The following is a 23,040-nucleotide window of genomic DNA, read 5'->3' as shown; positions in this document are numbered from 1 at the left end:
GTTACCGGTTGCCCTCCAGGTGAGATTTAAGGTGCTGGTTCTTACCTATAAAGCCCTACATGGCTTAGGCCCGGGATACCTACAGGACCGTCTGCTACCAGGAACTACTTCCCATCGCCCTGTGCGCTCACACAGAGAGGGCCTCCTCAGGGTGCCGTCGGCCAGACAATGTCAGCTGGTGACCCCCAGGGGGAGGGCCTTCTCTGTGGGGGCACCTGCCCTGTGGAATCAGCTTCCCCTGGAGCTCCGGATGACCCCAGACCTCCGGTCCTTTCGTCGTGACCTTAAGACATTTCTTTTCCAACAGGCCGACCTGGACTGATGATAAGGGGTTTTTAATATGGTTTTAAGGTTTTATTGGTTGTAGTTGGGGCTATAGATATAGTTTAATTTTTAATATTTGTATTTTTACTTGTATTTTACTGTTGTTAGCCGCCCTGAGTCCTTCGGGAGATAGGGCGGCATATAAGTCCCATTAAATAAATAAAATAAATAAATAAATCTATCTCCTCATCCAAATCATTGATGAAGATGTTGAAGAGTACTGGGCCCAAAAGAGAGCCCTGGTACCACAGTGCACACTTCCCTCCATGTAGATACACTTCCATTGAGGACCACATGCTGAGTACGGCTGGTTAGCCAGCTACAAATCCATCTGGTGGTGATGCTGTCTAACCCACATTTTTCTATTTTATCAAGTAGTAGTTTGTATTACTTAGATGACTAGTAGGTCATGTAAGTCATTTATGATGATATTAAAGAGTACTGGGCCTAAGACAGAACCTTGGGGTACCCCACTGCTTACTTCCCTCCATGTAGATGTAGTACTATTAAGAACTACTCGTTGAGTATGGTTTGACAGCCAGTTACAAATCCATCTGGTGGTGATGCTGTCTATCCCACATTTTTCTAGTTTTCCAATAAGTAGGTTGTGGTCTACTTTGTTGAATGCCTTGCTGAAGTTTAAGTATGTCTACAGCATTTCGCTGCTCTACTAATTTAGTCACTCTGTCAAAGAATGAAATAAGATTGTTTTGGCATGATCTGTTTTTAACAAACCTGTGCTGGCTTCTAGTTATAACTTTATTTGTTTCTAGATGTTCACAGATCTGTTTTTTGATTATCTTTTCCAGTATCTTCCTAGGTATTGATGTTAGGCTGATTTGTCTGTAGTTTCCTATGACTGTTTTTTTTCCCCTTTTTTGAAGATGGGAACCACATCAGCTCAGGTATTTCCCTTGTGCTCCAGGATTTTTGAAATATCTGCCAGCTCCTTCAGATCTCTGGGGTGTAATCCATCAGGTCCCGGTGATTTATATTCATCAAGATCAGAAGGTGTTCTCTCACCATTTTCTTGCTTATTTTAATTTTTATTTCTACTCTGTCTTTTACAGTTATGTTTTGGTAGGTTGGGCTATAGTTTCTTTTTGTGTGAAGACTGATGCAAAGAATGAGTTAAGCAGCTCTGTTTCTCATACTTCTTGAGTTGTTTTCCCCTTTAGGATTTTCATCCATGGAATCTTTCCTAGGCTCTCTCTGAGTTTGTTAAAATCAGTTCTTTTAAAGTTTAAGACACTGGTTGGATTATGTTCTATTGCTTGTATTTGCCTTATATTGAATTCCAATCTGACGTGGTTACTCTCAAAGTTCAGAAGCTGGCAGGACTCTTGCAACCCCTCCACACCCACCACCCACCTGTGGCAGTCTCTCTTGATTTTATACTGATTTACTCCCCCCCCCCCCAAATCCAAGGATTCACAGGCATTTTGGTGGTGGTAGATCTTTTCACCAAGATGGCTCATTTTATACCCTGCAAGGGCTTACTCAATGCCAAAAAACCAGCCCAGCTTTCCTAGATCGATGCCCCTCTTGGCTAATTAAGGCCTTGTGGGAGGGGACACGAGTGGGTCTGGGAAATAGTTAACTCTTTCTTGAGAGAGGGAGTGGTCCTAGTGGCTCAAGAGGTGGTGATGCACCCTCTCCTCAAAAGACCATTGCTTGACCCAGCTAGTCTGGATAGCTTTAATCTGGTTTCCAATCTCCCATTTCTGGGGAAGGTGGTGGAGAAAGTGGTCACATGACAGCTTTGGAGAACCCTGGGAGAGACAAATTATCTAGAACCCTTTCAGTGGGGGTATAGACCAGGGTTGAGACTGAGATGGCATTGATCATGCTCATGTGTGCTGAATTTGTCAAGGGCCCCATTTCCTGGCTGTATTGCTAACTGGCCAAATATCTTGCTCCTATGTATATTTAATCTGGATGTTTATCAAAGAATCTTCAAGGCTTTGAAGTGCCATAAAAGATAAATTTTATTGAATATACATCTCGGAACTGAAGAAGCAAAACTGGTTCTGGTTTTCCCGTGCAAAATGTTGTCTAGTTACCAATAGCTTCCTTTAAACCCGGCTCACATAGATACTTTGAATAGGGTGAACCCAGTGCTACTATGTACAGAATTATTGTATGCTACTTCCACGGTGGCTCAAGGGACGCGGTGGCTCAGTGGGTTAGGACGCTGAGCTTGTCGATCAGAAGGTCGGCGGTCTGGCGGGTCAAATCCCGAGTGCCGCGTAACAGAGTGAGCGCCTGTTACTCGTCCCAGCTTCTGCCAACCTAGCAGTTCGAAAGCATGTAAAAATGCAAGTAGAAAAATAGGGACCACTGCGGTGGGAAGGTAACAGCGTTCCGTGCGCCTTTGGCGTCTAGTCATGCTGGCCACATGACCATGGAGACGTCCTCGGACAAGCGCTGGCTCTTCGGCTTTGAAACGGAGATGAGCACCGGCCCCTAGAGTCGGAAACGACTAGCACGCATGTGCGGGGGAACCTTTACCTTTACCTTTACCTTACTTCTGCAAAAGGCAGAAGTTCTGCCCAGTTGGTCTGTTGGTAGTTCACATAGCAACATAAGTATTGCTCTTTCATTGGATTAGCTCTCTCAGTCAATCCATCGGTACTCAGATGGAACCCAGAACTAAGCTCCTGTGAGGAACCTATCAGCTTGATAAACTCTCACCAAACCTTTGCAGTGAACTGCACCTCCCCGCCCCCTGGTCAGATATGATACACCTTGGGACTCCATGCAGTCTATATATATGTTCCATGAACAATTTGGCCAAAGTTCGGGCTGATGTGATTTTGGGGCATGCCACAAAATGTGCTTGCTTCGAAAATAGCTCAATCACAGTCCAAATCACTGTATTTCCAGAACTCTCAGGCAGTTCCACAATGACGTCCATGGTGATCTCCTCCCACAGGCTGCTGGGGTTAGCCACTCACTGGAATAGTCCAGGAGACTTACCTGGCAATCTTTTCATGGAGCTCAAAGTAGCTCTCTATGTCCTTGTTCATCTTAGGCCACCAAAATTGCCTCCTGACTAGTTGGAGGATTTTCACAAAACCAAAATGGCCCACAGGCTGTACGTCATGACCTTTGCAAGATCTGAACTCTTAGGTTGAGCAGCACATACAGCTTAGGGCCCGTCCAGGCCAGACCCTTTCTTGGCATCAATTCTTCTCTGTGTTTTCTAAGCCATTCATCCTCCTCCAGGGTCTCCTTCAATTTCTGGGTGACCTTGTGAAGACTTGCGCTGCCAGCTGCCCCAAGGGGATGATCGAGTTAACTATTTCTTCCCTAGAGCTCTTGTACTGGGGTAGGCGAGAGAGTGCATCTGCCAGGAAATTTTTCCCTCCTGGTGGGTATGGAAGGGTAAAGTTAAATCCATTGAAATATTGAGCCCATCGGACCTGCTTGGGGGATAGTTTTCTTGGGGCCTTCAGGGGTATATATTCTCCACACAAACTCCTTTGATCCCCCTGAAATCCATGCACAATCTCAACGATCCTGTCAGGACCCACTTCAATCCCACATCTTAAGAAAACAGAACTCTTTGAAGCAATTTCTTCCAACAGGAACTTTTATTAAGAGTAGTTGATAGCAGGCATAATAGACAGGATCTGAGATTCCCTGTGCAGAGTGATAGATTAAAGTATCCCCAAACAAGACCCCACCCCATAGTCCGGCCACCCGGTATGGGACGGCCAATGCCCAGGTGTTAGGTCCATCATGGGAAAAGGGGAGATAACATCGGCCCGTCTCCAGTTCACGCAGCGATAGTCAGTGGCTTCACACCTTCCTCTGAGAGCGTAGAAATAAACCAGGCACTGAGGTTACATTCCTTATTTCCTCCCTTGTTCTAGCTGACAGTTTAGGGAGATAAAGTTCAGAAAGAGAGATAACTCAGGAAGCAAAGGCAATAAATGAAGCAAAAGGTTACATTGTAGCAGATAGAGAAAGCAAAGACAATAACCTTGTGGCACATCCCCCCTCCCCCTTGGGAGTATGGCAGAACCCAGGGAAAGGTGAGATTTGATTTTGGGTCAGAGGGGATAGATAGAAATGAAATAGGAATGGGTTCTGACATCCTGCCCTCCCCTTAAAAATAGGAGAGATCCACCTGTAGAGAAAACAAAAAAGGCATAGAGGTTAGTCTGTTTTGTTGGGATATTCTGTATGAAACTTCTTTAGCAGTTTGGGTGCTCTGACGTGACGTTTGTGGACCCACTCGTTCTGTGAGGAGGGAAGGTGGTTCCACGCTACTAGGTACTGGGTTGCCCCATGATACTTCCTAGAATCTAGGATTTCTTTTATCTCAGTGTTGCTCTCCTTCAACCATGATTGGAGGTGGTGGTGGTGGGGATTTTTGGCCGTAGGTGTGACTGTTGTTCTCGTTTCAGTAAGCTGCAGTGAAAAATTTAGTGTATTTGCCTGAGGTTCTTTTTTTTATTATTGAAAAGTTTTAAAATACATTTTATCTTTAACAATCCCCCCTCCCCTACCTATCCCTCCCTACCCCTCCCCCCCTTTCCCCCCTCCCCCCCGACTTCCCAGAGCTAAGTACAGGGTATAAAAACAAAGAACAATCATAAACATCCATATGCTACCAACAATAAATTCTTAAATCTGTCACTCTCTAGCTCATATAAGATAACTACAGACAATACTAATATTTCATATAGAAAAAAAAAAGAAAATAGAAAGGAAGACTTATTCAAATGCTAAATGAAACTTTTTAGTCCCATATTTCTTCTGGATATATTCAATCCATTTTTTCCACTCCATCATATAGCGTTCTTGCGAATGATCTTTCAAATAAGCCGAGATCTTTGCCATTTCTGCCAGGTCAGAAACCTTTAAAGTCCATTCTTCTATAGTCGGCAGTTCCTCCTTCTTCCAATACTGACCTATTAAAAGTCTTGCTGCTGTAATTAAATTTAACATCAACTTAGTGTCCACAACAGTAGCATCTGTAATTATACCCAACAAAAAGAATTGCGGACAAAACTTTATCTTTTGCTTGAAGATCTTCTGCATATTCCACCAAATTTTTATCCAAAAAGCCTTGACCTTTTTACAAGTCCACCATATATGAAAATATGTTGCATCTTCACCACCACACCTCCAGCATTTTGGCTGATAGTTCGGATACATACTTGCAAGCTTTTTAGGATCTAAATGCCATCTATAAAACATTTTATAAAAGTTCTCTCTTAAGTTTTGAGCTTGTGTAAATTTTACGTTCCTCACCCAGATCTTTTCCCACGTGTCCATTGTAATAACTTCTTGGATGTTCTGGGCCCATTTTATCATACAATCTTTAACCAGTTCTGTTTCTGAATCAATTTCTATCAATGCAAGATATATCCGTTTGATATGTGCTGGACCCTGATTTCTAATTTGCTTTATCAAATTTTCATCAGTCATTGCAAAACCAGTTTTCTGATCTTCTTTCCACCTGGCCCGTAACTGAGTATATTGAAACCAGGTTTGAACAATCTTCTCATCTCGCAAGAGATTATACGATTTTAAACACCATACACTTCTTTCCAAGCTTAAAATCTCCTTATACGTGGTCACGTCATGTTTGAAACCAACATTTATGTTTTCTATTGCGTGTTTTGGAATTGCCCACAATGGCATCTTACAGTCTAACTTGTATCTATACTTCTTCCAAACTCTCAACAATGCCTGTCTTAAAATATGCACTTTAAACACATTATCTACCTTCTTATCATACAACAAATATGCATGCCAGCCAAATAACAAGTCGTGGCCCTCAAGATTTAATAATCTCTCTTGTGTCAAATTAATCCAATCACTTATCCCTGCTAACGCAGCAGCTTCATAGTATAATTTAAGATTGGGCATTTTAAGACCACCTCTTTCACGAGTATCCTGCATAATCTTAAGTTTAACTCGTGGCCTTTTCCCTGCCCAAACAAATTTATTGATACCCCGTTGCCATTCTTCCAAATTAGAATCTTTCTTAAGAACCGGTATCATTTGAAATAAGAATAAAAATTTAGGCAGGACATTCATTTTCACTGCTGCGATTCTTCCCAACAAAGACAATTGCAATTTTTCCCAACTCTCCATTTCTTTTTGAATTTTTCCCCATAGTTTTTCATAGTTATTTTTATATAACTTTGTATTAGAGGGTGACAAAAACACCCCAAAATATTTGACCCTTTTAGCAATCTCAAATCCAGTTAATCCTTCTAAAAGAGCCTTTTGTGGTGTTGTCATATTTTTGGCCAGAATTTTAGGCCTGAGGTTCTTGGGTAGTTCTAATTCTACTGTTACTGGGTTTAAGATTCTTTTGATTGGAAAAGGTCCTATATATTTTGGACCATGTTTTTTACAGGGCTGTAGGGATTTGAAACTCAAATACTTTCGCCACCTAATGAGAAGGAAGGACTCACTGGAGAAGAGCCTAATGCTGGGAAAGATTGAGGGCAAGAGAAGAAGGGGAGGACAGAGAATGAGGTGGCTGGATGGAGTCACTGAAGCAGTAGGTGTGAGCTTAAATGGACTCCAGAAGATGGTAGAGGACAGGAAGGCCTGGAGGAACGTTGTCCATGGGGCCGTGATGGGTCGGACACGACTTCACAGCTAACAACAACAACAACAACAGGGATTTTAAGTATTTTGTAGACAAATATACCATTTCTCCTACAGTTAATGGTTTAGGTCCGACTCTTTTTTTATCCGCTTGTGCTTTGTGTGCTTGTCTAGCTTCGTCTAAGGCTTTTCTAACCACTGGCCAGGTGTTTTGTAATTGGGATATCCATTCTTTCAGCGATGGGATTGCCGGTTCGTTTGGGATTAGTTCTGGCATAGGGTTGAAACTTTGGCGGGTGGCTAATTGAAAGGGAGTGCAGCCTGTGCTGGAGTGGACTGCGTTATTGTAAGCATCTTCTGTGAAAAGGAGTAGGTCCATCCAATTCATTTGCTGGAAATTAATAAAGCACCTTAAGGATTGCTCAAGTACTGAGTTCGAATGTTCCATCTGTCCATTGCACTGAGGATGATGACTAGATGACAGTCCGAGTGTTTCCGAGTGTTTCCTAAAAGGGATAAAAATTATTTCCAAATTTTGATGTAAATTGCAGTCCCCTATCAGATATGATGCATTGGGGTGCCCCATGCAGTCTGTAAATGTGCTGCACAAATAGTTTTGCTAAGGCTTTTGACAAGGGATAAAGTGCACTTGTTTGGAAAACAAGTCCATAACTCCCCAGACAGTGTTTCCATTGCTTTCTGGTAATTCCACTATAAAATCCATGGATATTTCTTTCCAGGGGGGTTCGCCACTGGTTGCAACAGTCCGGGTGACTTCCCTTGCAAATTCTTAGCCGTTGCGCATATTGGGCAGCTGGCCACATAGCTTTCTATGTCCTTTTTCATGGATGGCCACCAAAATTGCCTTTTAATTAAATGTAAAGTTTTTACAAATCCAGACTGCCCTGCTAATTTTGTATCATGGCACAGCTGCATGAAAATGACCCTCCGGGTGGTTGGTATATAATAATAATAATAATTTTATTTGTATACCGCCCTTCTACCAAAGGACTCAGGGCGGTGAACAGGGCAAACATATAAAAATACAAAACTACAAATATTAAAAAAGATTAAACAAAGTGCCCAAAACTAACAACAATAAGTTAAAATGCACTAAAACAATATTAAAATCCAAACCCATCACCCATCAGGCCAGGCCGGCTTGTTCGAACAAGTAGGTCTTCAGATCGCGTCGGAAGGAGCGAAGGTCGGGCGCCATCCGGAGCTCAACCGGCAAACGGTTCCACAAATCCGGCGCACCCACAGAGAAGGACCTCCCCCTGGGGGCCACCAGACGACATTCTCTGATCGGTGGCTCCCTGAGGAGGCCCTCTCTGTGGGAGCGCACAGGGCGGAGGGAAGTTGATCCCGGCAGCAGGTGATCCCTAAGGTACTCCGGACCCATGCCATGTAGGGCTTTAAAGACCATTACCAGCACCTTGAATCTCACCCGGAAGACAACTGGGAGCCAATGCAGGTCACGGAGCAGAGGTGTAACATGGGAGTATCGGGAAACACCCAACACAACTCTCGCGGCTGCATTCTGTACCAGTTGGAGCCTCCGAATGGTCCTCAAGGGCAGCCCCATGTAGAGAGCGTTGCAGTAGTCTAAATGAGAGGTCACGAGCCCATGAGTGACCATACGCAGGGCATCCCGGTCTAGATAGGGTCGCAACTATATATAACTTCTCCCCCACCCATGGCAGTCCATCCTTGATCATGCACACGTGTCTATTTTTCTGGAACCAGTCATCTGTGTCACGGAAGAATTAAACTTCCTATCAGAGGAGGATGGACCGTGGTTCATTCGCATGGTGAACATCAAAGAAAGAAATCCGAGGCATATTCTACTGTAAAACTTTTAATGAGAAAACAAAAGACCTAAACTGACTACATTCTCTCGTCAGGCAGAAGAGAGAGAAAAGTAAAGGAGTAACTGTGAGAAACTTTTTCTAGGCATGCGCACAAAACAGTTTGAAACCATAACATGGCTGGACATGTGAGATTCACTATGGTTACATGATAAGATAGTCCCACAGGTGCAGAGAGCAGGGGAAAATGTACAGATAGAAATGAGCTGCTGGCAAAAGTAAAAAAAATGGCAGTGACATCCCCTTCTTTTGTCAGCAACACAGAACTCAGATAAGACACATCTTCTTGCGCAGATACTCGTGTTGGGCTGTAGGAAGTGGTTTGTTCAGCATATCAGCAATTTGATCATGTGTCGGCACATACTGCAATTTCACAAAACCTTGTTTAACTGCTTGTCTTATGTTTTGATAACGGATGTCAATGTGTCTAGACCTGGAACCTGTAAATCGATTCTCAGATATGTAAACCACAGATTCGTTGTCTTCCATCACAGTGATCGGTCGAATCGGAGGTGTCCAGATATCTGTGACTAAAGCATCAAACCACGTTAGAGAATTACAAGCATCTGAAACACAAGCATATTCAGCTTCAGTAGATGAACAAGAAACAAGGTTCTGTTTATGCACATGCCAGTAAACAGGACATCCATTTAAAAACATCATATAACCTGAAGTACTTTTACGTGATTTCTTATCACTTGCCCAATCTGAATCTGCATAACAACATAACTCTGCATAATCAGTGTGTGTTGGTTCCAACAACAACTGCATGTCTTTGGTGTGTTTTAGATATCTCAATACTTTCTTAACACACGTCCAATGAAACTGTTTTGCCTTGCCTACGTGTCGTGATAGGAGATTAACACTAAGTGCATTGTCGGGTCTAGTCCAACTACTAATATATAGCAGTGACCCAATGACTGAGCGATAAAGAGTTTGATCTTCGAATTCAGGACTCGGTTCATGTGCCAAGTTGTGAAAATCGGTTTGCATGGGTATACTCACTGTCTTAGCATCCTTCATGTTGCAGTGATGTAACAGTTGTTCAATCTTATCTTCTTGTGTGAGGCTAAACCCCTTCTGATTTTTGACAACTTGAACACCCAAATAAGCATTGATATATCCTAAAGACTTCAATGTGAAAAACTTTTGTAAAGCTTTAGCAAAAATCTCACTCATCTGCTTATTTGGACCAATATAAACAATATCATCAACATAAACAAGAATTATCTCATACCCATCATCAGATCTTTTAGTAAACACGCATTCATCTGTTTCGGACTTAATAAAGCCCATTGAATTTAGTTTATCAGAAAGACATAGGTACCACATTAAACCAGACTGTTTCAGACCATAAAGACTTTTGTGTAGAAACCAAGTATCCCCTTCTTGCTGTCGGAACCCTGGAGGACCTTTCACATAGATTTCTTCATCTAGGTCAGCGTGTAGATAAGCCGTTTCAATGTCGAACTGGAAAGCCTCTAAACCAAGGATAGTCGCAGTGGCTAAGGAGATTTTCATACTCTCAGTCCACACTGTGGGTGAGTATGTATTTGTATAGTCCTCAGGATAACGTTGAGCGAAACCCTGGGCTACAAGTCTGGCCTTATACAACGACTCACCATTTGGCTTCTTTTTAATTCTGTAGACCCATCGAGTGCCAATAACTTTCTTGTTTGCTGGAGGGCTTGCAGGCGTAAACACTTGAAGTTTCTTTAGACTGTCCATTTCAGCCTGCATTGCCTCATACCATTTATCTTGCTCTGATTCAGGAAGATGTTTGATTTGTGTGAACTTCTCAGGAGGAAGTGTAACATTACAAATCAAAGGTAAAGGTGCTTTCGTTACTTGCCACGAATACCGTTTTGGAGGGATTCCCTTTGTGGTCCTCTTGGAACGTCTCGGAACAACCGTCCATTCTTCTTCCGTTTCTAAAGTTTTCTGGAATTTGATTCCAGTTTGGCTACTCAGCTGCGGCTTTATTTTAGCTTGGGCCCTGGTGATTACTGGTGCTACTAGTTGTGGTTCGGGCATGAGTGGTCTAGAATCAGTGGCTCTCATGCTGTTATATTGGGGTGTGTGAGACAGTGCATCTGCCAGGAAGTTCTTTCCCCCCAGCAAGTGTTTGAGCATAAAATGGAATTGGTGAAAGTGCTGGGACCAGCGGGCTTGCTTAGTGGTGAGCTTTCTGGGTGTTTTTAGTGCTTCCAAGTTTTTGTGGTCTGTCCAGACCTGAAAAGGGATTTTATTCCCTTCAAGGAAATGGCACCATGTAAGTAACAACCATCTCACAGAGTACGCTTCCTTTTCCCACAGAGCCCAGCATTGTTCCATCTCAGTGAGTTTCCTGGATGTGTACGCACACAGTTGCAGTACCCCTTCATCGTTTTCTTGTAATAGTACAGCCTCCACCACATCGCTTGTGTCCGCCTGTATTACGAAGGGTTTATCCAAGTCCGGGTGCCTCACTACAGGTTCGGGGAAAAAGAGTCTCTTTAACCTCTCGAACACCATTTGACATTCCATTGTCCATTTCAGTGGCTGGCTGGGTTTCACTGAGGGTTCTCCCTTTGTTTGTAACAAGTTTGTGAGGGGCAGGGCTATTTAGGCGAATGAAGGGATGAACTGGCGGTAAAATGGCGAAACCCAGGAACCTTTGCAATTGCTTCCTTGTGCGAGGTGGTGCCCATTCTAGTACTGCCCTGACCTTCTCGGGGTCCATTTCGATGCCCTGTGGGGATATGTGATACCCCAGGTAATCTATTATTTCCTGGTGGAATTTGCATTTCGATAGTTTGGCATATAGGTGGGCAGCTTGCAGTTTCTTTAAAACTGCTCTGACTAGGTTGACATGCTCCTCTTTGGACTCGGTGAAGATAAGGATGTCATCTAAATTAACCAGGATCCCATAAAATAGGTGCTCTCTTAGCACCTTGTTGATTAATTGCATAAATACTGCGGGGGCCCCTTGTAGTCCAAACGGCAAAACTTTGAATTGGTAGCATCCCATTCAGCAATTAAATGTGGTTTTCCATTCATCTCCTTCCTTAATCCTAATGCAGTAGTATGCTTCTCTTAGGTCTAGTTTGGTAAAAATTCTTCCTTTCGATAGGTGGGATAACATGTCCTTCATGAGGGGTAGGGGGTACAGGTTACTTTCACTGATTGCATTCAGGATGCGGTAATCCACGCACAAGTGCAAAGTACCATCCTTCTCTCTAAAGAGGACCGGGGCGGCTACTTTGGGCTTCGCAGGTTTCAATAAATCCCCTTTCTAGTTTTTTATTTATGAATCTTTCCATCTCCTCCTTCTCTTTAGGGCTCATGGAGTACAATCTGGGCTTCGGGAGTTTTGCCCCGGGTTTGATTTCTATGGCATAGTCTGTAGGTTGGTGAGGAGGGAGCTCATCCGCCCGTTCCATGCTGAAGACTTCAGCAAGGTCTCAGTATTCCCCCGGTATTTCGGGTAACACCTTTTCCTCTCCCACCACTTTCTCCACTCCTGGGAGTGGGGGTGATAATTTCACACGATCTGCTTTCGGGAAATTGAGCTCTGCCATCCTCCAATTTACCCAGGGGTTCCATTTCCTTAGCCACGCCAGCCCTAGGATCACTGGGCATTCCATGCCTGGGGTCACTACAAACGTTATGTCTTCCTCATGGTCCCCCAGGAATAGGTGGATTAGTAAAGTGGCTAGGGTAGCTGGCACAACCCCTGCTACGGACCCATCTAACTGGCTGAACGAGATCGGCTGTTTCAGCCTCCTCACCGGGATGTCCAGGTTCCCCACTAGCATTGGGCTAATGAGGCAGCGGGTGCAGCCAGAGTCTATTAAGGCTTTCACTTTGACAGCTTCAGGCATGGATAGGGTTAATATAGTCACTGTCTTGAGGATGGGCGCGATGGGTCTACTTACCAGGGGTTTGCCCTCCGAATTGTCATCCAAGGTATCCACTGCCCCTGCAGTGAAGGCCAGAGTTCCCTCCCCACACTTGGCAGAGGGTGGGGACTCTACAGCCTCTGTTGCCCTCATGGCATGTTCTTGCGGCTTGGCTGGGGACTTCCCTGACTTTCTGGCCAGTGATCGATCTGGGTTGCGTTGAGGGACTTTCAAGCGGCACTCTATGGCACGATGCCTCTCTCTCCTGTATTTGAAACAGCCTGTTGACTTCTTGGCCGTGGCCAGTGCTTTTTCTGGTTTGTGCGACAGCTCAGGAGGCAAGCGGCCCCACGGGGGGTGCAATTTACAGCCCACTTCTGGCGTGAGTTCATCCATTCCATTGGGTCACCTTAGGGACTCAGCTCGGCGTACCACCCCAGTACCAACGGGGCAGCAGAACGGGCCAACGCGATGGTGGAGCGATATCTATGGTGCTACGTCTCCTATCAGCAGAACGACTGGGCTGACATGTTACCATTGGCAGAAGTGGCATACAATAATGCAGTGCATAGCAGTACCAGTTTTACCCCCTTCCGGGTGGTACATAGTCTGGACTTCGTCCCGATCCCTGAGTGTTTGCAGCAGGACCCCTCCCCCTGTCAACCCCAGGACTTGATAGCCCACATTAGGGGGGGTTGGGGGGACGTGAAGAGGGCCTTAGTATGAGCGGAGGAGGCCGCAAAGGTGCAGGCAGAAAAGAAAAGGATGCCCCAAAAAACCTTTTCGGGTGGGGGACATGGTATATTTATCAACCAAGTACCTCCGCTTGAGGGTGCCATGCAAAAAGCTGGGACCAAAATACCTAGGGCCATTCTGGATCACACAGATCATCAACCCAGTAGCCGTTCGGCTACAGCTACCCTGGTTCCTGGGGAAGATACATCCAGTCTTCCATTCCAGCCTGCTGAAATCAGTAGAGGGGACCCCCTTGAGGCCTGTAACAAAAGCCCGGGGCCCGTTATGGGGGACCATTATGAGGTGCAGGAGATATTGGACTCCTGGCTCCGGCAAGGCCAGTTGCAGTACCTGGTGCGGTGGAAGGGATACCCTATCACAGAGGCCTCATGGGTGGGGGAAGCAGATGTTCAGTCTCCTCGACTGGTGAGGAGGTTCCACCGACAGTATCCCAGGAAGCCGGGAGGGGGGGTTAGTTAAACAATCCGCCACAGCGGGTGATTAATCACGTGTCTCCTTATTTTCCAGGTGGAGCCCTGGTAGACGGGCCGCCTGTCAAGCCCCGTGGGCTTGCCACTTCAGGGAATGGAAAGGGAGGGGAATCCCCCTTTGCCTGGGAATCCCTCTGCCTGACCTCCAAGCAGCCGAGGCTCCTGGCTGCATGCTGGACTGCTGGAGATGACGCTGGAGGGGGGAGGCGGAGGCCAGCTATGCTGGTTTTAGGGATGGGCGCCGGATGCTGGCTGGTTGGAGGGGGGGTAGAGCTAAGGGGATTGCCTGTATATAAGGCACTGGGAGCAAGTCACTCCCAGTGCTGACTTTATTTGCTGTTATTTGCCATCAATAAACACTGGTCAGAACGTTCCTGCCTAGCCAGCTACCTTGTTGACCATCATTTATCATTTGTGGAACCAGGGCTGGTAAGGACTCTGACACTGCGTCCTCGAGAGTTTCTCCAGGCTCTGGACGAATGTCATGGGGATCTTGGTGAGCGGCTGCCCTACGGAGATGGGAAAGGTGACCTGGGTGGTGTGCCAGGGGCTTTGGCATCCTCTTTTGAAAAGGGACTCTTGGGGACAAAATGGGCCAGCCCAAAGAGTCGCCTTGCTGGAGGGAGGGGGCTGCTGGTGGGGGGGTGTTGGATCAGGCGCACGGGCATTTGTCCAGAAGCAGCACCTTTGCATGCTGATGCTGGTCCTTGGCAATCCCAATCCTGCTTAGCTCGAGCAACCTGCCCAAGAGGGTGTCGGGCGGGTTAGGAAATCCTGGCAGTTTGGTTTGTTTTGGTTCCTGAAGCCCCCTTTCTTGTTCTGCAATGGAAGGGGACAGTTTTGGGTGGGTTAAATGTATGGGCTGAAAGCGGCACTGATCCTGGCACGTCTGCTGAGTCCCAAAGAAGCACTTTTCACCTGGAAAGCAGCATTGATCCCTGCTCACACACACACAAACACGTGCGAGCAGTTATAGCTGAAGGCGTTTCAGCCTTCAACTACAGCTCCCAGTCCTCCCCCATTTGCAGAGAGAGAGACAGAGAGAGAGACAGAGAGAGAGGCACTTGCACTTCTCTCTCTCTCTCTCTCTCTCTCTCTTCATGCGGGCTTGCCCCCTCGCAGGGCTCGATTGGCCCTGCGCCCGGGTGCCCCACCCCCTGGGAGAAGCGCAGCCCCATCCAAGGCACACATGGCCAGGAAGGTGCGTTTGAGTCCCAGTTACCGGTAAGGTGATTGGTCCGCTCCTCTCCCATCGCTTGCTCTGCCTGGCTTGAGCGTTGATACTTCCAAAGGTGGCCGCTTTAAGGTCACACAGACAGCCCTTGGCCACTCCCCTCCCCTCCGTGCCTCCAAATCGATCAAAGACTTTTTACAAGGATATATACTGGAGAGGCTACCATTGTTTTACCTACATTTTAACAACTCTACAAGCCAGAATTACCAAGAATGGGGAAAAGGAGAAAGAGACAGTGTGTTCACTCGGTAGCACAGAGTTCTTCCAAGCCACTGAAGCAGCAGAAAATGGAAGATTTCACTGCAAATAGACAGCCTGCTCTCCAGTAAGTAATTCATCTGTATGTGACTCATTGGAATGGAATTTACAAACTGAACTTGAAAGCAAACGGCACACAGAACTTTCTGTTTCTCTCACAGAAAATAGCTCTCCTCCCTGCAATTCAGCACCCGCTTTTCCTGCACAGGATGGGATAGTAACAAACTTAGTAAGGGAGAATGAAACAGACTGCCTTTCCAGACAATGTTTGCTCACAGCTCAAACTGTAAATTCAATCTACGAACTCTTATCAATCATCACAAAAAAGGTTGACTGCTTGAAAGAGTATTTTGCAAAGTTTATCGGCAATCAGACAAACATTGTAGAAGGACCCAGGAAAACACATAATGATAGATATGGGACGGCTAATGCAGAAATGGAAACTAGAATAGGCTCCTCTCTCCCTTCTACAAACGAGAGAGGAAAGATTAGCCACAAAGAAAACAACACTCAATCAAATAGTTCTAGAGGTGACCTTTATAATCTGAGTTTACAGACCAACCGGGTTACCTTGCAAATCTATGACAACAGATGGAATAGAGGACATTGGAGGGAAAGAAAAGCTGTTAGCCAGTCTCTGAGCCAGCTGCTCTGCTGAGAGTACACACAGATTGATTTGTTACATGCAGAGTGGATGCCCTCAAGAAGGCAAAGTATGCGAATTTTGCTATCCTTCAAGCAGTCCATAATTCTCTCAATGCTTCTTAGAATGAAGCACTTCCTGAGCACTTTTGCAATATTTCCAATACGTGTCTTCCACTCAGGGAACCTGCGCCCACTCCTGGTTCAGTCTCTCCATGAGGGATCTATTGCTTTAAATTCAAGCGGCAACAGACCTCATACTGATAAGTTGGAAACACAGGCAGCTGAATCAACTTTGAGAAAACAGAGAAGTGATCCACAAACAGAGTTACCCAGAGTCACTGTTTCTGCTGAGGGCGTAATGATATATTGCCAGATCCTGAGCAAGCTAATTATACACAGAGACTGGATGATTTAAAAGAAGCATTGACAATAACCACTCAAGCTAATACATCAAATAACAACTATCATAACAATCCTCCAACAAGTGCCCCTATGGAGAACTTGTACTGACTATATGAAGGCCAGTGCAAGGAAAACACTTTAAACATCATGTCATGGAATGTAGCCGGGTGGTATTGTTTCAGAGGCCTTAATCACTCTCATCCTCTGAAAGGCATGGACATTATATTGGTGCGAGAGACTTGGACTACTGATGATCTCCTGCTAAATGGCTTTTATTCATATAAGCTGGAAGCAAGGCCTGGCAGAGGCCCAGGGAGACTGAAAGGAGGGCTGGGTATATTTATTTCTACCAATTTGAGAGCAGAGTCCACACTTATTACCCCTTTAAACCATTCAGCTATGGCCCTTCTCCTCAAGTGGGACTCCGTCCTGCTTTTGATAATTAATGTTTATCTCCCTCCTTCACTAAGAAAAGCTGGAACCACTGCTGTATGGCTGGAGTTGGAACACTAAGTTAATAAACAACTCATGGAACACCCAAATGCCAGGGTCCTACTAGGGGGAGACCTTAATACCAGATTGGGACCTGATGATTATACATTATTTATGAAGCATCATCAATATCCACCATCAGAGGTCCCTATACAAACCAACACCCCCCTCATACGACTCTAAAGACATTAGAGCCAACTATGCTGGCCTTTGTCTTGCCAAGTTGGCAAATAAATTTAACTTCTTCACATCAAACGGTTCATGGCCTGGTGACTATCCTGGCGAGTTTACATTCATAGCAGGGTCCAAAACCAGCACCATTGACTACATCTTAACTTCTATGGACTTAGTACATCATATAGAAAATGTTGAAGTCCTGCCCTACTGTGAGATTTAAAAACCCAAAATTTGATACTCACAACTTTTCAACACCAGTTCGCTTCCCTTCAGGCTGTCCTTTCCCCTCACGGGTTAAGGAAATGCAACCTTTCAGGTCCGCACTCGCTTTGGACTTACCAGTGTTCCCAGAACACAGCCCATCACACTCACACAGCCATTTTCGCAGAAACCTCCCACAATCGCTCTCCTGACCACCCAGGTACAATTGCGTGTTTCCCTCCTTCGGGGCAAAAGTTTCTTACCTGCACCAGTGCACTGGGTTACCTGGTCCTGGGCCTCAGTTGTTGACTCTCTTCCTTTTTCCTATTCTTTGATTTTGTAGACCAGAATTGTTAATTTAGTTTGTCTCGGAGCCTGCAATGGGAAGCTAGATCTCAGACAACTCCACGCAGTTGAAATCAACAGGCGCACCCCTGGACTTTACTGAGAACAGCTCCCTCCAAGAGGCTCTTTCAAGCCCCATGTTGGGTTGCCAAGATTGTGAGATTTAAAAATGCAAAATTTGATACTCACAACTCAAAGACAAGTCTGGTTAACAAAAACAAAGATTTATTGAAAAGAAATTGAAAATAATAAAGAAAATAATAAAGAAAGAAAGCGTTTGCAAACTCGGCCTCTTAGACCCTTCCCAATTTGGATTGGGTTCGAAGAGCGCGCTGAGCAAGTTTCAAAGCAGGCATTTATACTTTCTTTTCTCGATACATGCCCCCCCTAAGAAACTTAAGTTAGTCTTTGAAGTCATTTACATTTCTAAAAGATCTTCTTTGAACCTTTACATCCAAAAGACTTATTGTAACAACTTCCTTACATCCGTCACTACACTATCTTGTTGTACTCACCACCTTGAGGTGTTCCTATCCTTTTTAACATTTCAAAAGAACTTTGTTGATTACCATGTGTGAATTCTCTGTCTAAGCAGGAAATAGATGGCCCCCACATCTTAGTGTTACATTTGATACAATTCATTGGTGTTACATTTGGTGTTACATTTGGTACCATTTATAAAAGAATAACCTTTATTTATTTTCCTTTAATTCCACCCTTTTTCTCTTCTACCTGAATTATTCTTTTATACTTTTAGGAATTTATCATTCCCTAATTTTTTTTCAAATTCGTGTGGAAGCAAGTTATTGTATTCTGAATCTTCTTTCCCCAACCCTTGTTTTCCTACCTTCATTATTAACATTGTTTCTTTCTTCCCATTTTCAACTGAAGTTGTTATTAAAGTCATACTTTTCATTGTTCGTCTTATTAGTATTTGTATGAGAGGAATCAAACATGGTAAAAACATAATAGCCAAGAATCCTAGTATTGCAAATTTTGCTAGTTCTTTTCAATTTGCAAACCACCCTCCAAACCAATTATTTACCCCATCTAAGGTCAACCCCTTCCAGGTTTGGACTGGGACATGAGCTAATTTTATCATTTTGTCTGTAATTTCCTTTACTACCATACCGCTCTCATCTACGTCAATGCAGCAATTGCTCAAATTAAATTTTCCACACACACCTCCTTCTTGAGCTAATAAGTAGTCTAAGGCTAACCGATTCTGCATAATGTAAGTTCGAGACTTTACACTTTCCTTAGCTAAATGCGTTAGAGTACTTACAGTGTCCTTTGTAATTACTTCAAGCACTGCTTGTAGCCTAATTACCTTATTTATTTATTTATTTATTTATTTATTTATTTATTTATTTATTTATTTTAATTCCATTTATATCCCGCCCTTCTCCGAAGACTCAGGGCGGCTTACAAGCTTAGCAGTAGCCTTCATTCTATGTATATGCCTGCTTATTAGGGCTTTCGCCCCCCCCCAAGCGGCATTATTACAAAGTCAGCTTAATTGCCCCCAACAATCTGGGTCCTCATTTTACCTACCTCGGAAGGATGGAAGGCTGAGTCAACCTTGAGCCTGGTGGGATGCGAACCTGCACTAATTGCAGGCAGCTGGTGTTACTTAAGGAGGCATTAGCCCACTGCTCCACCAAGGCTCTTGTTTAGAATATAGATGGGCTCTCTGGCACCTAAAGTGCCATCTTCCGCCCATGTAGCTGGTCCATAATAGTTGATCTTCTCTGGAGTCCAATCATCATCTTTCCAGATTCCAATTTTCATATTGCTTGGTTGTATGGCTCTTTTCTCTCAGACTTTATCTGATAAATCATCATATACAGTTAGTCCCAGCAATTGTTTTTGTTCGATGGGGAGAAGGAAAAAGCTTGGCTTTATTATTCCTAAGATACAAGATCCATACCACCCCTTGGGTAGATACCCATAGGCATATTTTCCACATATCCAATACATACCTTCCGGGGCTACCCAGTCCAGGGTGTCATTTTCAGGATCTTTTAAATAAGCCATCTCAGTTATTTCACTTAATGTCTCTTTCTTTGATATTCCACTTCCTCCCCACCAACTGTCATTGTTCCATACAGCCAAGCAAATCATGTCTCCTACTGCTACTTTCCTATTCTTTCTTTGTCTTTCATAACATACTTTCCCTACTAAATTTGTGGTTAATGCCCATGTTCCCTCTTTTCCTTTTGTGAACTTGAGAGTTTTATTTTTCCACATTTCCACCACAATGTCATGTTTTAATTCTTGAGCCTCCCATGGCCATTGTTCTCCCATATTTGTTCCTCCACAAACAAAACAATTACTCACTGTTAGAGTTTTAGCAATTTCTTCAGCCAATTGTACAAACATATTCACTGTTTTCTTAGGAAATTCAGGCAATTCTAATTTTTTGAATTCCTGATAATATGACCAAAAGATACTTTTGCGTATTGGTTTTACTTTAGTGGTTTCTATTTTTAATACTAGCCACCCCCACGGGTCTTTTCCAGTTCCATCAATCCCTATTCCAAAGTCCTTATATTGAATTCCTTTTTCTAATGATTGATTTATATATATACACATTGGGTTACATTTTCCTTGAGTGCAATCAGTCCTGGTACTCCCAATACTAATATTCACTTCCTTTGGACCTATACTTCTTTCATTTGGGACCGTAGTAGTGTACCAATAATCATAGCTTGGAGCAAAAGCAACAGGTCCTGTACTTAATATATGCACTCTCTGAAATAAATACTTCCTTTCTTTTATATAATTTCTTTCCCACTCTAAGTTTTCACATCTCACCCCAAACGAGTTATCAGATCCTTGTCCATTATTAATAGCTTGGCAAGCATCAAAGCACACACCCACACTAGTTTCGCCCCTGGTTTCATTATGGGCTATGTAACCTCATCTGATTTGACTTAATGAGAACATCTGAATTGCACCTTGTTGTTGTTGTTAGTTGCGAAGTCGTGTCCGACCCATCGCGACCCTATGGACAATGTTCCTCCAGGCCTTCCTGTCCTCTACCATCTTCTGGAGTCCATCTAAGCTCACGCCTACTGCTTCAGTGACTCCATCCAGCCACCTCATTCTCTGTCGTCCCCTTCTTCTATTGCCCTCCACCTTTCCCAGCATTAGGCTCTTCTCCAGTGAGTCCTTCCTTCTCATTAGGTGGCCAAAGTATTTGAGTTTCAACTTCAGGATCTGGCCTTCTAAAGAGCAGTCAGGGTTGATCTCCTCTAGGACTGACCGGTTTGATCGCCTTGCAGTCCAAGGGACTCGCAGGAGTCTTCTCCAGCACCATAGTTCAAAGGCCTCAATTCTTTGGCGCTCAGCCTTTCTTATGGTCCAACTTTCACTGCCATACATTGCAACTGGGAAGACCATAGCCTTGACTATAGACACTTTTGTTGACAGGGTGATGTCTCTGCTTTTTAGTGTGCTGTCTAGATTTGCCATGGCTTTCCTCCCAAGGAGCAAGCGTCTTTTAATTTCTTGGCTACAGTCCCCATCTGCGGTGATCTTGGAGCCCAGGAAAATAAAATCTGTCACTACCTCCATTTCTTCCCCATCTATTTGCCAGGAATTGAGAGGGCCGGATGCCATGATCTTGGTTTTCTTAATGTTTAGTTTCAACCCAAGTTTTGCACTCTCCTTCCTCACTCGCAACAAGAGGCTCTTTAGTTCTTCTTCACTTTCTGCCATTAGAGTAGTATCATCTGCATATCTTAGGTTGTTGATGTTTCTTCCGGCAATCTTAATTCCAACTTTTGATTCATCTAGCCCTGCCTTTCTCATGATGTGCTCTGCATATAAGTTAAATAGGCAAGGCGACAGTATACAGCCTTGCCGGACTCCTTTCCCAATTTTGAACCAATCAGTGGTTCCGTGTCCAGTTCTCACTGTTGCTTCTTGGCCCGCATATAGATTTCTCAAGAGACAAATAAGATGGTCTGGTATGCCCATCTCTTTAAGGACTTGCCACAGTTTGTTATGATCCACACAATCAAAGGCTTTAGCATAGTCAATGAAGCAGAAGTAGATGTTTTTCTGGAACTCTCTAGCTTTCTCCATGATCCAGCGTATGTTGGCAATTTGATCTCTGGTTCCTCTGCCTCTTCGAAATCCTGCCTGTACTTCTGGTAGTTCTCGATCCACATACTGCTGGAGTCTAGCTTGTAGGATTTTAAGCATAACTTTACTAGCATGAGAAATGAGTGCAATGGTGCGATAGTTTGAACATTCTTTGGCACTGCCTTTCTTTGGAATGGGAATGTAAACTGATCTTTTCCAATCCTGTGGCCACTGTTGAGTTTTCCAAATTTGCTGGCAAATTGAGTGTAGCACTTTTACTGCATCATCTTTTAAGATTTTGAATAGTTCAGCTGGGATACTGTCACCTCCACTAGCTTTGTTGTTGCTCAGCTTTTCTAAGGCCCACTTCACTTCACATTCTAGGATGTCTGGCTCGAGGTCAGTGACCACCTCAATGTGATTATCAGGGACGTTAAGCTCCTTCTTGTATAGTTCTTCTGTGTAATTTTGCCACCTCTTCTTAATCTCTTCTGCCTCTGTTAGGTCCTTGCCATTTTGGTCCTTTATCATGCCCATTTTTGCATGAAACGTTCCTTTCATCTCTCCAATTTTCTTGAAAAGATCTCTGGTCCTCCCTATTCTATTGTTTTCTTCTATTTCTTTGCATTGTTCATTTAAGAAGGCATTCTTATTGCACCTACCCCTCCCTTATAAGCATACACCCACATTTTAGCAGTTACTGGTCCTATTGCTTTTGGGTCATAACATTCTACCCCTATGCTGGCGTGGCAACGCTTATATTGTGTGTCATTCTGAATGCAGTCTGTTAAGTTAGTTTGTAAACATTCAGGAATCATAGTATGGTATATCATTGTTTTCTCAATTTTCCCTTCCCTTTTTGTCATTTTTACACATTGCGTACATGGTTCTAGTGGTTGGACAGGTTTTAAGAGTATAATAAGAAGAACTCCCAAGTACCACCCAGTAACGTTCCAATACATCCTCTATGCTCTTAATATCACACTCTATCTTACACCGCGTACATAAAATGCAATCAATATAATGGGAGCAACAACATCCACAAAGGCACTTACAAAACCAGCACCTCCTGGAGATATTGGATTTTTCTCAATCTTGGCTTTTCTCTGGGAGTGGAAGCATAAAAAAAATGCAATGTTTAGTCCTTATGCCTCTTTACCCCTCCTTCTGTCAAGAGTCCGTTAGGTCCTTCGAAACTTTAACTTCAGTGGATCTCCTTGGTGAGATTCCACCTTCCACCTTCTACCCATCGAGTTAAATGATCCACTATGACAAGCAAAAACCTTATTTTTCCTGCTTTTGGTAATTCAGTA

This window comes from Vipera berus (assembly GCF_964194415.1).
Source record: "Vipera berus genome assembly, chromosome: W".
NCBI lineage: Eukaryota > Metazoa > Chordata > Lepidosauria > Squamata > Viperidae > Vipera > Vipera berus.
The sequence above is the reverse complement of the archived record's forward strand: the minus strand, read 5'-3'. Positions refer to the sequence as shown.